At 38.1% G+C, this 15,184-nt stretch overlaps 1 pseudogene; it reads left to right on the top strand.

The window, feature by feature from the left end:
• Positions 1–12,212: 12,212 nt before the first annotated feature.
• Positions 12,213–12,980, top strand: LOC121978669 (annotated as a pseudogene).
• Positions 12,981–15,184: the final 2,204 nt, after the last annotated feature.

The following is a 15,184-nucleotide window of genomic DNA, read 5'->3' as shown; positions in this document are numbered from 1 at the left end:
CTTCACCATCGAGCCTTTGGCTCGGTTGATATACTCCCGGCCGAACGGCACGGGGGTTCTCGCTCGAGAAACTATAATAAATTTTATGAGCAACAGAGAACATAATTGAAGAACTCACCTGCCGACCAGCAGGGGATCTAACCCAACTTCTTGACTCCCGAATACCCGTGGAGTGAGGAGAATATGATACACTCGTCGAAACTCCTCAAGGCCATTAGGATGACGGAAATTTCCAGGTCGTCCGTCTTCACGTTCCAAACCAGGTGCGTTCTAGCCATGGGGGGATGACTCCGTTCGGGGTACCTTGCCTTTTCTGTTAGTCTAGCCTGGGCGCCTCGTCGGATGAAGACCCCCTCGTCGGACCGGTATCGGGGCAAGCGTTGTTCCCACTTGAGTGCCGGTCGGTCCCTAGTTTTGCCCCCATTTAGAAAGCTGCTCCGGTCGGTCCTCCTGGGACGCTCGGCTACCCGAAGCAAACGTCGCCTGTTGTGCTATCCGCTCAGCTTGAGCCTTCTCTTTCTGTTGCTCCACGAGCTTAGCTGCTCTTGCCTCTATTAGAGCGTCGAGCTTCTCCTGGGAGAGCATCACGGTGTGAGGTCATCCAGCTTCGTCCATCTCTTCCGCTCGGATGCAGGTGCGTTCCCACAGATGGCGCCAATTTGATCCTGTCCGAACGCTGAGTCGACGGACGCTGGGGACGTGGCGCTCTCCTCTATCTCTGACCGGCTGCACCAATCTCCGGCGAACCTGCAAGGAAGTTGGGCCGGGGAGGGGTCCCCGGCGACGACCCTCCGACGCTCAAGTCAGGCAAGAGGACAGCAAAGAAGTGACTCTCAATATCAGAGACTGCGTACCTCCGGCGAAGTGTGAGGCTCCTTATATAAAGCTGGGAAGGGGCTCACTCACACATACCGAGGCGAATACGTGTCCTTAGCCCATACCTCAGTATGGGCTTGTCAGAAAAGCTTACCTGACCCCATACTGCTACAGTCCGGGCACGTCTCTGATGGGACAGCGGAACCCTCTGTCATAAGATCCTGCGTATGACCTGCTCGTCGAACACACCCGCTGTCAGAAGATGTTTCTTTGTCCTTTTGTCTTTTCTTACTCCATGCCGAGCGTCTGACCGGCCGGCAGTTCCCTCGCGTCCGACCGGTTGTATGTGCTGGTCCGCTCGGGAGATTCCTGATCGTGTGCTCTGTGGGCTATTCGCAATGTTGCTACTTTATGCCTTCGGCCGAGCGGGTTATCCGCTCGGCCATACGATCCTGTTCAACATGAGCGTCGGAACCCCGGCTCCCCGCTAGGGTGTCTTTGCTTCCGTTTAGACCCCGGTCGGCCGGTTGGTCCACTCTTATCCGGTCGGCCCTTTAACCTTTTGACTTCCACGTGGCGTTGACTTCCTTAAAAGAGGGTCCCCCGTTCTTACTGCCGGATCACTTGCCTCCCCTTCAAGTCTAGTCGAAGGAGGCGCTTAGTCCGACTGACTGGACCACTAGTATCGCCGAACGGCGTCTCGATTTTTAACGTCGGAGAACTAAACATAGTCCGACTGTATGAAAATAATTTGAAGAACTAAACAAACACATAAAACATAGTTTTATGTCATTTCGAGTTTTGTAGGTTCATCAATCAATTTTCGTCTAGTTCATTTAATTATATTCATATTTTAAAAATTTAATTTAATTTACTATATTAAGAAAAATAATTTTTTGAATATATATTATTTTTTGAATCGATTGTTTTACTGTACTAATGAATTAGGAATCGTAATGGAGATAAAAATAAAATTAGATATGGTTTAATAATTTTAAAGTTAAGATGTATGTTTTAAATATTTTGAAAATTTTTCAAGTTATATGGTTCGGTAAAAAGATAAAATATCATATTTAAAATGCTTTTTTATTTTTTATATTAAAAATGATAAATTAGAGAAAAATCCCCAATCATAATTTTAACTTTTCATGCAGTCCCTATGTCTAAAAAACTTTGTTTTCACTCCCTGCATGGAAAGTTTCATTTATTCAACTCCCTCATGTAAATTTCATTACTTAATTGCCCTTCAGATTTTTTTAGGTACAAAAAGTCCAAAAATAAGTATAATTCCTCTTAAATTTAGCACTTTAAACTAGAATCCAGTATATTTCTATCAAAATTCGGCACTTTAAATAAGAATCCAGTATATTTCTATCAAAATTGGTCCCTCATATTTTTTAGGTATAAAAAATCTAAAAATAAGTATAATTTCTCTTAAATTCGACACTTTAAAGTAGATTCCAGTATATTTTCTATCAAATTGAACATGATTTTTTCCCTACTTAATATAATTCCTTCTAAATTTAGCACAATTCAAAGAAAATCTAGTATATTTTCTATCTAATTAAGTATTATTTTAAAAAAATCTAGTATATTTTTCATCTAATTAAAGTGGAAAAAGAGTCGTGCTCAATTTGATAGAAAATATACTGAATTATAGTTTAATGTGCTGAATTTAAGAAAAATTATACTAATTTTTGGACTTTTTATACCTGAAAATATCAGGGACAATTAGGTAAATTAGTGTCTATTATTTTGGATTAGGAAGTGGAAACAAAGATTTTGGTCAATGGAGACTGCATGTAAAATTGAATTTATGATTGGGGGTTGTATGCAAATTTATCCTAAAAAAATAGAAAAGGTAACGGGAATCACGTGAGTGGCCACGTCGCGTCAGTCACCTCAAGGAAGTTAAGGTGGCGTTTGGTTTAGAGGTTTAGAAATGAGGGAATAGATTCATTTTTAAACCTTGTGTTTGGTTGATGGGAATGGAATCAAGATTTTGAAATGAAACCCAAAAATTTGGATATGGATGAAACCCACCCCCTGTTGGTGTAATATCCCTTAGGTCAAGGTTTACCTGGTTGACCAAGCTTGAGTCTTGGTTTGGATTTCGATGTTTGACAATGAAAGGTTGATTGCAGAAGAGTCAAGTAGGTCAAGGTTGACCGGATACTTGACTATGAAAGTCCTGGTGAGTGAAGCCAGGCAGAAGGAAAATCCTGGTGAGTGAAGTCAGGTGAAAGACCTAGTGAGTGAAGCTAGGCAGTAGGAAAGTCCTGGTGAGTGAAGCCAGGCAGAAGGAAAATCCTGGTGAGTGAAGCCAGGTGAAAGACCTAGTGAGTGAAGCTAGGCAGTATGAAAGTCCTGGTGAGTGAAGCCAGGCAGAGGGAAATCCTGGTGAGTGAAGCCAGGCACGGGGAAATCCAGAGGGGTCAAGGTTGACCAGATATCTGGTGAAAGTCCAAGTAGGTCAAGGGAGTGACTGGATACTTGGCACGAAGAGGAAAGTTCAAGTAGGTCAAGAGAGTGACCGGATACTTGGCACGAATAGAAAAGTTCAAGTAGGTCAAAGGGATTGACCTGACACTTGGTGGGGAGTCCTAGCAGGTCAAGGGAGTGACCAGATGCTAGGCATGATGTACCAACAGGTCAATGTTGACCGGATGTTGGTTTGGGAGGCTTGGGACTTGGTTTTGGGAAGAAACCAAGAGCTGGATAAATCAGTGGATCGATCCAGGCCTTTCCCAGCGAACAGAAAGCCTCTGGATCGATCAGTGGATCGATCCAGGCTTTTCCCAGCGAACAGAAAGCCTCTGGATCGATCAGTGGATCGATCCAGAGGTCCCAATCGATCAGTGGATCGATTGGGACGCTGCTGCTTCGCGCGATAAGCGCTGGATCGATCCATGGATCGATCCAGGCGTTTTTCCCAGAGCACAGAGGCGCTCTGGATCGATCCGTGGATCGATCCAAAGCCTCCCCGATCGATTGGGAATAATCGAATCGATTGGGATCCGACCGTTGCGTCGTATTTGAGCTGCAGGCGAGCGTTGTCTTTAGCACAACTTCACCAATTCATCTGAGATCTTCACTAGCTCCTCCACAGCTCTCTCCAAGCTCCAGATCGGCAGTTCTTGAAGGTTCTTGGAGTCTTCCAAGTCAAGAGGCGGATTAAAAGCGAAGAAGAAGAAAGCTAGGGTTAGGGTTTTTGTACTCATTGTAAGCTTGTGCTTGTATTTCATTACATTTCCCTTTCTTCTTGTATTGAGAGTCTTGTAGGGCTTCTCCGCCTTTGGTAGTTACCATAAAGGAGGGTTTTATTAGTGGAGGGTGCGTGAGTAGGTGTGGATCCTTGGACTAGTCACCTCTTGTGAGGTGGATACCAAGTAAACCAACCTTGTTAGCGTTGTGTGGTTTGTTTCTTGTATTTCCGCTGCGCATCTTTGAAGAAACAAGCAACGACGAGCACCTAGCACACGACGAGCTATTCACCCCCCCTCTAGTTACTTTTCGGTCCCAACAAGTGGTATCAAAGCGAGGTCGCTCTTCACCGGAATCATCGCCGGAAGGGGCAAACAAAACAAGCCAAGCTAGAGGGTGAAGAAGTTGGAGCAAATTCTTCAAGTTCAAGATTTTTTCAAGAAGCTCAACTTCAAGATGCAATTCCAAGATGGACTTGGATTTGACACGAGGGTGGCTCCACCGTATACATCTACAAGTTTCGACTCTTGGAAATCAAGAATCGAAAACTTTCTTATGATGGAGATAGAGCAATGATTTGCTCTAATGGAAGGATTTGAAGCTCCAACAAACTCCAAGGGCAAGCTTCTCAAGAAAAGCAAATGGAGCTCGGAGCAAATTCAAAGGAGCGAGGCAAATGATAAAGTGACTAAGCTCTTGGTCAATTTATTGCCAAGCAACATTTTGGCTCAAATTGGAGAGTTTGAAGATGCCAAGGAACTTTGGAGCAAGTTGGCAAAGATACATGAGATCCCCTCCACTGTACCAAATCAAGGAGAATCCAAAGAGGGCGACTCAATGGATCAAGATCAAGAGGAGGACTCCGAAGTTGAGAGATGCTCAACTTCCGAAGAAGAAGTCCAAGAAGAAGCTTCATCCTCAAAGGAGTGCAATCAAAAGAGCAAGGAAGGAGTATATTCCTTGTTTCATGTACAAGAGGATGAAGAAGAAGGTGAAGCCTCCACCTCTAGGATTGAGGGGGAGCAATCTTCATTGACACCGGATCAAGAACAAGAAGAATCCTCCACATCCGGGTCAAGAGAAGAAGAGGATGAAGAAGCTTCCACCTCCACAAGTCAAGCAAAATCAAATGGAGGAGTATCAAGTTTGGATCAAGAGGAAGCTTCTACCTCCGGATCCAAAGGAAAAGATGCCACCCCTACAAGCAAAGGTATAAATATTTCAATTAATAATAAAAATCATATTATATGCTTTGAATGTAGGGAACATGGGCACTACAAGAGCAAATGCCCCAAATTGGCCAAGAAAAAGGGCCAAATGGCACAAAAAGGCAAGGAGAAGCTCAAGGAGACCATCCCCGGAACAAAGAAGAGCAAGGAGCACATTGTGTGTTTCTTGTGCAACCAAAAGGGGCATTACCGAAGTCAATGCCCTAAGGGGAAGAAGAAGGTGGTCAAGGCTCAAGGAGGAAGTTCATCTCAAGGGGGAGCCTCCAAGGTAAAAAAGAAGGTATCTTTTATTGAGCCTATTCCCTTGCAATATGGTAAAAAGCATGCTAGGTCAAATTTATATCACTTTAATGCTATTTACCATGAAAATAGGAAGCATGATAAGGTCAAGGAAAATCATGTAGCCTATCATGCTAAGACTACCACACCTAGGTTTAGGAACGTAGACAAAAATCTAGGCAATAACCCTAAGGAAAATAGTTACAAGCCTAAAAACCAAAATGCTCATGGACGAAATGGAAAACCAAAAACTAAGGACTTAGTGATAGAAAATCAAGTCTTGAGGTCAAGGCTTGATAAAATGGAAAAGACCTTAAAAAGGATGGAAAATATCCTAAAAGGGCAAAACGAGCATAGCCTAGGTCTAGGAGCACAAAAGTCATCCAATGGCCATAGAGGTTTGGGATACAAACCAAAGGCTAAGAAGGATGTGCCCTCTTACCATAGGGTTTCATATAGTTATGGAATTAACCCTAGGTCTAGTGGTCAAGTCAAGAATACTAGGGAAGTCATCCCTAAGAGTATTTTTGCAATAAATGTGACTAAGGCTTCTAAGAAGTCTAAGAAAGTCACAAACAAGGTCACAAGGGAGGCTATCTCTAGAATTGACCTAGAAAAAGTGACCAAGGCTTCCAAGAAGTCAAACAAGGTCACTAGGAAGGTATCTAGGGAAGTTATCCCTAGTGAATACCTAGAGCATCCAAGGAGCACCAATAGGTGTTGGGTTCCTAGGAGCATCTTCTCTACCCCATAGATGGGTTAGAGAGTGTCAACTCTAAGAAGAAGGGTAGGTAACCCAACTTTGAAGAAATTGACACTCAAGGAGCATTTTCAAGGTTATTATTAACCTTTGAGAATGAAAAGGATTAATGGTTTACTCTTTGGAAAGAGTAAAATGTGCCAAATTTGAGAAGTCTTGATCTTATTTTAAAATGGCACAATTTAGGAAAGACATAAGAAATACCAAGTTGGGATTTTGGTATTGGCTTAGTAATTTAAGGCAAATCTAAGCCTTAATTTAAAATGCTACTCTTGTGGAAAAATGAAATATGCCAACATGTGAGGAATAAGCTTGATTTCAATTGGCATAAGTTAATCAAGAGAATTATAAATGCAAATTTATGCTTTGGCATTTTCGTGAAGCATTTAGGGCGATCTAGGTTTAACTTTTAAGTTTAGCTAAGGGTTAAGGATACTTAGATAGGTAATCTAGGTATTTTATTTATGCTAAACCTTGCCATGTCTTGTTTGCCCATTATATGTCATGACATCATGTTTAATTTTGTATTTAACATTCATGACTTATTATGAAAAATACAAAAATACCATGTCATGTCATACATACATCATGTAGTTATAGAAATCTTTCTTTTAAAAGCTAATTCATTTTGATGTATGCCATAACATTATCATGCATTATTTTATTTCCTTTAAGTTAAGGACAAATGGCATTAGTTCAACAAGTGGCATTTGTTTAACAAGTGGAATAAACAAGTGGCATTTGTTTAACAAGTGAATCAACAAGTAACATCCTTTGTGGATGTTTACCACTCAAAATGCCTAGATAGATATGCATGATTCCTAGATTAGGGCAAAACCAAAAGTTACATCTCACAAAGACCTATAAGATGACTTGTATTTGTTTTAGTGCACATTAGATACAAGTGAGATGTTAGGATGATGAACAAAACTCAAGATGTTGATTTAGTGCATTCTTTTGAATTTTAAGTTCATCAAAACACATAGTTATGTGTTTTCCCATCATTGGGAAAGCTAATGTACAAGTCATGTGCATTAAGCCCAAGGAACATGGTGGGATATCGGTTTTGAAAATGTTTTCAAAATGATTTTGGAAAACCTTGGTGAAGGCTATCTTTTGATAGTAATCACCATTAAATAGTTAAACACAAACTTGAAGAAAACACTAAAGTTTTTGCAAGTTTTCAAGTTTGTGTCAATCTTTGAAAATATAAAGTATTTTCATAGAAAACTATTTTTCCTTGATAGTATATACCCTAAATAATGTCTACACAAATTTTCACGATTTTTGGATTTTTGTAGAATTTTCTAGGGGTTTCTGAAGTTGACTGAAATGGAATTTCAGCAACTATCAGAGCTCCAATCGATCAGTGGATCGATTGGAGTTCCCCAGTCGATCAGGCGATCGATTGAGGAAGGTTCCCCCGCAAGCAGAAGCTCGCTGGATCGATCATCCGATTGATCCAGGAAGTCTGAATCGATCAGTGGATCGATTCAGCAAGGTTCAATCGATTGGAACCCAACTCCAATCGATCCAAGTTGCTGATTTTGGCTGGGAAGGCCTGATTTCAGCATCCTTGAACCTATTTTAGTCTAGGTAACCTTTCCAATCCCCTGAAAATACATTTGTATACATAAAAAAGGTGTTTTCATGTGAAAACAAGGATGGATTGGTTAAGGAAGGCTAAGTTGAAGTTTAGGTTGAGGTTTGTCTCAAATTTTGAATATTTGAACCTCAAAACTTCTACAATTGGGTTTCCTAAAGTTTTAGGGATTCCAAATCATTGTTGGTGCAATGACAGAAGTTACCACCATGTCTTTAGGGGGAGGTACTCTTTAAAGACATGAAAAATTATTTTTTTTATGAATCTTGGACGGTGGTTAACCTTCTGTTAAGACCATGCTCAAGGTTGAGCGTTTGAACTTTAATGGGGAGTGGATATCCTCATTGTTCAGGTGGTTTCAAGTGGATAATGCTTAAGGATGGGCATGTGCCTACATTGGAGGAGAATGTAGGGTTAAGGAAAAATGAAGGGTATGAGACCTTCATTTAGGTCATTGGACCTTGTTAATGCTCAAGGGTGAGCATTGATGATAATGAAGGGTATGGAACCTTCATTATCGTGTTGTTCACAACGAGTGAAGTTGTGAACAACGATGAGCAACTCTTGAGGGGGAGAGTTTTTCAACATGTGGATTTGTTGATGTGTGCCCAAGTATGGGGCATGGTTTGATGTGTGCCAATAGGGGAGAATGAAAGGACTTATGAAAGGGGGTAAGTTAGGCTTTCATTATCTAAGAGGGAGTTTGCCCTCTTAGGGGGAGAATGAAGAGCTTAACTTATGTATTCATTACCTAGTGGCATGAAGAAGGAGGCTATGGGATTAGCCTAACTTACATGTGGTATTGTAAGTGTTATTGTGGTATTGTCAAACATCAAAAAGGGGGAGATTGTTGGTGCAATATCCCTTAAGTCAAGGTTGACCTGGTTGACCAAGCTTGAGTCTTGGTTTGGATTTCGATGTTTGACAATGAAAAGTTGATTGCAGAAGAGTCAAGTAGGTCAATGTTGACCGGATACTTGACTGTGAAAGTCCTGGTGAGTGAAGCAAGGCAGAAGGAAAATCCTGGTGAGTGAAGCCAGGTGAAAGACCTAGTGAGTGAAGCTAGGCAGTAGGAAAGTCCTGGTGAGTGAAGCCAGGCAGAAGGAAAATCTTGGTGAGTGAAGCCAGGTGAAAGACCTAGTGAGTGAAGCTAGGCAGTATGAAAGTCCTGGTGAGTGAAGCCAGGCAGAGGGAAATCCTGGTGAGTGAAGCCAGGCACGGGGAAATCCAGAGGGGTCAAGGTTGACCAGACATCTGGTGAAAGTCCAAGTAGGTCAAGGGAGTGACCGGATACTAGGCACGAAGAGGAAAGTTCAAGTAGGTCAAGAGAGTGACCGGATACTTGGCACGAATAGAAAAGTTCAAGTGGGTCAAAGGGATTGACCTGACACTTGGTGGGGAGTCCTAGCAGGTCAAGGGAGTGACCAGATGCTAGGCATGATGTACCAACAGGTCAATGTTGACCGGATGTTGGTTTGGGAGGCTTGGGACTTGGTTTTGGGAAGAAACCAAGAGTTGGATCAATCAGTGGATCGATCCAGGCCTTTCCCAGCGAACAGAAAGCCTCTGGATCGATCAGTGGATCGATCCAGGCTTTTCCCAGCAAACAGAAAGCCTCTGGATCGATCAGTGGATCGATCCAGAGGTCCCAATCGATCAGTGGATCGATTGGGACGCTGCTGCTTCGCGCGATAAGCACTGGATCGATCCATGGATCGATCCAGACGTTTTTCCCATAGCACAGAGGCGCTCTGGATCGATCCGTGGATCGATCCAAAGCCTCCCCGATCGATTGGGAATAATCGAATCGATTGGGATCCGACCGTTGCGTCGTATTTGAGCTGCAGGCGAGCGTTGTCTTCAGCACAACTTCACCAATTCATCTGAGATCTTCACTAGCTCCTCCACAGCTCTCTCCAAGCTCCAGATCGTCAGTTCTTGAAGGTTCTTGGAGTCTTCCAAGTCAAGAGGCGGATCAAAAGCGAAGAAGAAGAAAGCTAGGGTTAGGGTTTTTGTACTCATTGTAAGCTTGTGCTTGTATTTCATTACCTTTCCCTTTCTTCTTGTATTGAGAGTCTTGTAGGGCTTCTCCGCCTTTGGTAGTTACCATAAAGGAGGGTTTTATTAGTGGAGGGTGCGTGAGTAGGTGTTGATCCTTGGACTAGTCACCTCTTGTGAGGTGGATACCAAGTAAACCAACCTTGTTAGCGTTGTGTGGTTTGTTTCTTGTATTTCCGCTGCGCATCTTTGAAGAAACAAGCAACGACGAGCACCTAGCACGCGACGAGCTATTCACCCCCCCTCCCCCCTCTAGCTACTTTTCGGTCCCAACACCCCCTCCCTTGGGTTTTGATGGAATGAGAATAAGAATTAAGTTTGGACGAAAATACCCTTATTATATTTGTTCAAATTTTCTTTTATTTCACTCTCTCTCCTTATTTTCACTCATCATACTTTCTCTCTCCTCATTCTATCATCACATTTTCTCTCTCAACATACTTTCTCTATATCTCCTCATTCTCTCTCATCACACATTCTCTACCATTTTCTCTTTATATTCTCTCTTATCACACACACTCTCTCATTATTTTCTCTCTCTTCATTCTCTCTTATTTTTTCATCATACTTTCTCTCTCATCATAATTTCTCTCTCCTCAATCTCTCTTACCATTCTCTCTCTCTCTCTCCATATTTTCTCTCATAATATTTTCTCTCTCTTCATTCTCTTCCACCATACTCTCTCTCATCACAGATTCCCTACCATTTTCTCTCTGTATTCTCTCTCATCATACACTCTCTCATTATTTTCTCTCTCTTCATTCTCTTCTTATTTTTTCATCATACTTTCTCTCTCATCATACTTGCTCTCTCCTCAATCTCTCTTACCAAGTTACCATACTCTCTCTCCATATTTTCTCTCATCATACTTTCTCTATTCATTCTCTTCCATCACACTCTCTCTCCTTATTTTCTCTCATCACACTTTCCCTCTCTTCATTTTTTCCCATCACATTTTCTCTCTCATCACATTTTCTCATCATACTTTCTCTCCTCAATCTCTCATTTTCTCTCATCACACTTTCTCTCTCTTCATTTTTTCCTATCACTCTTTCTCTCTTAGCACACTTTCTCTCTCATCATATTTTTTCTTTTCTCAATCTCTTCTATCACGCTCTCTCTCCTCATTTTCTCTCATTACACTTTCACTCTCTTCATTTTTTTCCATCATACTTTCTCTTTCATCATTCTCTCTCATCATATGTTTCTCTCACATTCAACTTTCTCTTCCATCTAATTTTTTCTCTTATTTTCTTCTAAGGGTAAAAAAGGAAATTTAGGTTCATTCTGATTGAAAATATTTGACTAACCAAATATTATTTTTAAGAATGATATTTAAGCTCATACTCATTCCCATTCCACAATACTATGATATCCATTCTCATTCCGATTCTTAGGAGAGAACCAAATGCCACCTAAATCTACTTCATTTTTTTGTTAACTCATATATCCATGGTGTAAATAATTAGTATTCAATGGATAGAGTTGGACTTATAGTTGTAAAACCTAATATAAAAATTTAGCACAAATATAAAGAGACTTGATCTTAGGATGTTAGAATGATTACAAAATAACTCTCCTTTCAAATGGAAATGAAATGTTAAGTTTGTTGGTACAGTGATACTCTCAAGTGGTCAAGTTTAATTTAACTGAATTATTTATTTTAATGTGTTTTACAAAGGCTGTTGTTTCTGCTTGAACTTATGCTCTTGAACTTGTGTTGTTATAATTAGTATTGTTGTTTCTTTAAGTACCATAATTTTACTAATTAGTTTTAATTTGATAATGATTTAATTTTCTTTTAACAGGTATTGTTTGATGAGGTGCTTAACTTAACGACCTAGGACATTTCCATTAATATTGAAAACTATCATATTCCAGGTACTATTATTCCTTTATTAGTGAAATAATTTGAATTATCTTTTTTTTTGTAATTGTTGTGGTTTTGTACATTATAATATGTTGCCTAAAAAACATCTTTCTGGATGTGAGAAAAGGAAAAAAAGAAAAAAAAAACTAGAACAATTGACTGAATCACAAAGAGGTGCTATTAATAAATTCTTTATTAAAAGTTCTCATGAAAATGCATAAAATTCAACTAATTTATTAATAGTTCTCATGAAAATGCATAAAATTCAACTATGATTGTGAATGATGTAGATGAGTGTAATAAGATTCACGATGTTAATGAAGAAAGGGAAAATTTGAGTGAGCATGAAAATGTTTTAAATAGGGTAGATAATGAGAATATTGACATTGATGAACAATTCTTGATAACAATGCACGAGATATTTTAGTTGAAAAAGGGCCTATAAGAGAAACGAATATTGTATATCCTTTGGACGATACTTCTAGGCATTTTTCTTGTGCTCATTATTCTAGACATTTAAGTAATGGAGAAATAAGAGACCGAAAGTGGTTGGTTTATAATAAATATGTCAATAAAGTTTATTGCTTTTGTTGCAAGTTGTTTAAATCTGAAAACAATAGAAGCTTATTAGCAAAGGATGGATTTAGAGATTGGAAACATCTTAGTGAACGACTTAAAGAGCATGAAAATACTATTGAACATATAACTAACATGAACACTTGGAATGAATTAAAAATGCGATTAGATAAAAATCTAACAATTGATAAAGACCTACAACGAGAAATTTCCAAAGAAAAAGAGCGTTGGAGACAAGTTATAACAAGAATAATAGCAACTGTAAAATATCTTTCTAAACATTATTTGGCTTTTCGATGATCTAATGAAAAACTTTATCAAGACAATAATGAAAATTTTTTGGGGTTGATTGAAATGATTGCTGAATTTGATTATGTGATGCAAGATCATATTAGACGTATTCAAAGTAATGAAATTCATTATCATTACCTAGGTTATAAAATTCAGAATGAGTTGATTTCTATTTTAGCTAATAATGTTAAAAGTGTTATCATTAATAAAATTAAAGAAGCAAAATATTTTTCAATAATTCTTGATTCTACCCCAGATATAAGTCATCAAGAACAAATGACTTTTATAGTATGATGTGTTAATATGTCAGGTAATAAAGTGAAAATAGAGAAGTACTTTTTAGAGTTTCTAAAAGTAGATGATACATCTGGTTTAGGACTTTTTAATGAATTACAAAATGTGTTAAAATCACTTGATCTTAATATCAAAAATATTAGAGGTCAAGGTTATGATAATGGTTCCAATATGAAAGGAAAACACCAAGGAGTTCAAAAGAGGTTACTTGAAATAAATCCAAGAGTGTTGTATATGTCATGTGTTTGTCATAGTCTTAATCTGACTCTTAGTGATATGACACATTCTTGTGTTAAAGCTATTTCTTTTTTTGGAGTAGTGCAACGCATATATACATTATTTTCAAGTTATCCTAAGAGATGGAAAATTTTACGTAATAATGTGAAGGGATTAACCTTTAAATCTCTGTCGAATACTCGTTGGGAAAGTCGCATTAAAAGTGTTCAAGTTATTAAATTTCAAATTGTGGAAGTGAGGGCAACTTTACTTGAATTAAATAATATTTGTGATGATGCAAAGTCAATAAGTGAAGCTGAAAGTTTAGCTAATTCAATCGAAAAATTTGAATTTTTACTTGGTATGGTCATTTGGTATGATATCTTATTTGTTATAAACATGGTGAGTAAGAAATTACAATCAAAATCTATGTGCATTGACTCTACCATGAAACAATTAGAAGGTGTAATATCATTTTTTGAAAAGTATAGGAATGATGGTTATGCTGCAAGTTTGACTATTGCTAAGAGTCTTGCATTAGATATGAATATAGAGCCAATATTTACAACAAAGCGTCGTATTTTTAGGAAAAGACAATTTAATGAAAGAGAAGATGATGAAGTTTCACTATCATTAGAAGAGTCTTTTAGAATTGATTATTTTATTGTTGTTGTGGGCATGACAATTGCTTCTTTAAAATGTAGATTTGAGCAAATGAAAACCTTTGAAAATATATTTGGCTTTTTATTTGATTTAAAAAACATTAAGAATTTTGGATGATAATGAATTGAGAAAATATTGTGTCAATTTAAAATCTATGTTGAGTTAGATGATTTATTTACTAAATTAAAAATATTACAAATAACTTTACCAAATATGATAATGTCTGCAATTGATATTCTTGAATTTGTTCAAAGTGTAGATTGTTATCCAAATATAACAATTGCTTATAGAATTTTGTTGACTATGCCTGTTACAGTAGCAACGGCTGAAAGGAGTTTTTCAAAATTAAAATTATTAAAAACATATATGAGATCGTCAATGTCTCAAGAAAGATTAAATACATTGGCAATTTTATGTATTGAGAAAGATATCTTGGAAAATCTTGAAACTGATAATATTATAGAAGATTTTACAAATAAAAATGTTAGAAGTAGTCATTGTAGATAAATTATATATTATTAGAAATTTATTTGGGATCTCATTTTATTATTTTGCCCACGGCCTCCTGAGTCGAAGGACCGGGGCTGAACCTGTCGCGGAGTTCTGAGATCTAAAATATGAGAAACATTGAGCTTTTTCCGGAATTTTGAAAGACTTTTGGCTATTTTTTCTGACAAATGGAGTGGGTTTTGGATTTTCAGTGTCAGAACTTCAAATATTAGCTTCGATCTTAGCCTTTCCTTAAGAATTTGGCTGTTTTTGGATCTTATCCTGGTTTTGTTCTAGATGTGGTTGAGGAATCCATATTTTCTTAGCTTATCTTTTTATGGAACCATATACCTAGAAATTTTTTCAAAATATTTAAGATATGTATTTTAACTTTAAAATGATTAATTACGTATCTAATTCTATTTTTATCTATGTTACTAGTCCTAATTCATTACTACAAATATAGCAATCAATTCAAAATATTTTTATGATAATAAATTACATAAATTCAAAAAATCACTCCATTAATAGAGTGAGTCTAATTAATCTATGAAGATATGAATATAATTAAGAGAACTAGACAAACACATAGAACTTGGTTTCATATCATTCTAAGTTTTCTAGATCCATTAACCGATTTTGACCGAAATTGACTGATGAACCTTCAAAGTTGACTAACATGAAACTATGTTTTATGTGTTTGTCTAATTCTTTTAATTATATTCATACCCTGAAATATCAATTTAACACACTATATTAAGAGCAATATTTTTTTAAACATGAATATGTTCAAAAATTATAATTCGTATTTAAAAATCATCGCTCTCAATATATTG

This window comes from Zingiber officinale, chromosome 4B (genome assembly GCF_018446385.1).
Source record: "Zingiber officinale cultivar Zhangliang chromosome 4B, Zo_v1.1, whole genome shotgun sequence".
NCBI classification, from domain to species: domain Eukaryota; kingdom Viridiplantae; phylum Streptophyta; class Magnoliopsida; order Zingiberales; family Zingiberaceae; genus Zingiber; species Zingiber officinale.
This window is presented reverse-complemented; position numbering and strand designations above follow the sequence as displayed.